Here is a 3,079-nt window from a genome sequence, read left to right as displayed (position 1 = left end):
TCGGCCAAACGGGAACCAATTCGGTTACTCCCGCGGCAACAACATGGTCTAAGTTATTCCACGAACGCGACATACACGTCTTCTTAATTTTTTAGTGTCTCAATATATCGGTTAGAGTATACAGTTATCTTTTTTTTCAAGTAATCCGTTAGATAAACTTGATTTTAATATTTTTGAAAATTCTATCACAGCTAGTTGTTTTAATCTCGTTGACATTAGGTCGGTACTAATCTCCATTTTGACTCATACTAATTAAAAACAAGTCTAGTGATTTTCATGCGCGATTAACCAATTATAAACAATAGTAATAGCTATATTTTGACACCAATTTGAAGTCTTTATCTTATTAAAAATGTGAGTTATCGGCGATTGTGCATTACTTATCATTCGCCCCTCGTGTATATATATACGGTATGTAAACCTTTAATCTTTTCGAATAGTAGGACGAGTTAATTTACTGTTCTGTAGTATTTAATTTTAAAATTCCTTTTAGTTTAATTGCAGCAGTCTTAAAATCTGAGCCAATCAGAACTGCATTATTCGGAATACCGGAAATATCAAACGAAATTTGATACAATGACATATTTGATAGCTGGTTAGTAATTGCTTATGGTGATTAATGTCCATGAAAGCATTGTTTTTGTAAGTTTGTTCATTAATACTTACATAGTACATAATATATTACGTCCAATGGATTGCTTTTAGTTGGACTCTACATTCTCAGTGAAAAGTTTGATGCCCATTTGGTTTCAGTACACAAATATCATACAATTCGAAGTATATTTTGGACGAATACTCGATAATATCGTTGAAACTTTCCAAAGAGGAAAATTAAATTTGGTTCAGTAATAAATTATCGAATAATATTGTATTGTGTATTGTTATAAAATATTGTACCGGATGATTTGAAACCTTACCATAACTAAAACGAAATATTATTATTTTGGTCTCACGTGATTTTGTCGGAAAAATTATCGTTATATTTATAATACTGGGAGGTGAGACTACATGAAATGAAAACATATACTTAATCGTCAATCCGGTTTTTCGGTTTATAAATTGGAATACAATAACGTATGAGAAATACCATTCATTGATTCACTCACTAATTACTACATTTCATAAACGACATGATGTACCATATGAACTTAAAATTTGAGATGGTGGTTTCTAATAATTTAAATGTGCAATAAGAGAATCGGAACAGTTTTGGGCTGGATGTATACATTTTTTCACTATTTGGTTACTTGAGAAATATTTTATTTATTTTAGTATGTTAATTTTAATGATCACCAGTTGAGATATATGTAAATTAATCTAAATATATATTTATATAAAAAAAATCGCTTGATATTCTACACACTAATAATGAGGGAGAAATTGTAAAGAAAATGGTTACAAGTATATGTGAAATGTGGCCTCAAGTTTAAATAGTTAATGGCGAAGTTCAATACAGCCTTATTCATTTGTTATTTGTTCATCTCAAATGTCGGTCGAATGAGCTGACTGAAATGTCGAAAGTATAACGAACACTTGGATAGAGACTAAACAAAGTATCAAAGTATTAAATGGTCTGAATTTGTTCGAACTGTACAATCAATGAAAAATCCAGCATCGCATTAAAATTAGTTACACTTATAGTCATTTTTCTTACATATATACTCGTATATATAAGTGAAAAAGGTTTTAAAAATTTGATTGAATACACAGTCTAAACCTCTAAGTCTAAATTTTAATTTTTAGTATTATTTTAACATTTTTTTTTCTTCTTATTTTTATTAATTACATCGGATTTTAGTACGGTTATCGTGAATACGGCGGCATAATGGCATTGATTGTTTTATTTTTCATGAAAGGAGGTTTACATTTTGATATAAGTTCAAGATTTAAATTTAAATATGACACATTTCATATATTTTACTTCTAAAAATTGAGGATGATCAACTATGAACTCAATAATACGAGTATTTTAGGTGCACCGGATATGTAGGCGTAATTATTTTAGATTACGGTTTTTAGTAAATCAGTATACGTAGCATAGTGTATCTTGATTAATTACAAGTTTTCACTTGGCGTTCTGACACGTTTTTCAATCTTATTTACATTCATGTTAACACCGGTTACCAAAACATGGTTAAAAAGTGTCATACGGTATTACAGATAAGTTTTTTATCATAATTCATAACAGTTTATAAAAGTTAATATAATAATAAATTGAATAATACAATTTACTGATAGTTGATATGTCTGGGATATTCTGATTCACACTGGTATGACACGTTACGAAGACACGACAACAAGCATTGTCTGCAGAGGTATGTAATCCAAATACGACAGACAGACGCATTACTTAGATAATTAACGGTAGACAAAAAATACAAACACTACAATTGTAATATTAAAGAAAACTTAAGCCACCAAATTTTCTTCTTCATTATTGTATTTCGTTATTAGATACACATAAAAAACTATACACACATAAAGTGAAGAAATATATAAGAGATAATTATTATAATTTAAACACACTCGTAAATAAAGTATACCGGGACCGTGGAATATTACTGATCACTCCCGGTCCCTACAATAATAGTATTATAAAAAAATATTTAATTCATATTTTAGTTGTATAAAATAATGTTTGATTCAGCAAATAACATATTTGTACAGAATCTCAATGAGACGCGATAATGGAAATTTGCCGGTTGCCTATTCACACTGAAACGACAATGGTCGAACCGGAACTGCCACCGACGGACTGACAAAACATTTTTCTCGCGAACGGGTCGGTCGGTTGGTCAGTGCTGGTGCGGTGTTGGTCGTATCAATATGAATATCATCATAGAAATTGGTACGTGTTTCAATATTTTGTCGTATCGTGTCATGTCCCGCTGTGAATACCAGTATGAATCAGATTTATCCTTATAATGTCTGTATGTCTAATCAACACTTTGCCATTTTATTCAATTTTAAAATAATTACAGAGGCAAGTGTGAGAAAATATAACAGTTTTTACTATGTTTGCTATGGTCTACGACGCACATCGGGCACATAGCCGTTTCCTATAGGTGCGGTAGTTGGG

This window comes from Sipha flava, unplaced genomic scaffold (assembly GCF_003268045.1).
Source record: "Sipha flava isolate LNK unplaced genomic scaffold, YSA_version1 203_pilon_pilon, whole genome shotgun sequence".
In the NCBI taxonomy this organism is placed as follows: Eukaryota; Metazoa; Arthropoda; class Insecta; order Hemiptera; family Aphididae; genus Sipha; species Sipha flava.
The sequence above is the reverse complement of the archived record's forward strand: the minus strand, read 5'-3'. Positions refer to the sequence as shown.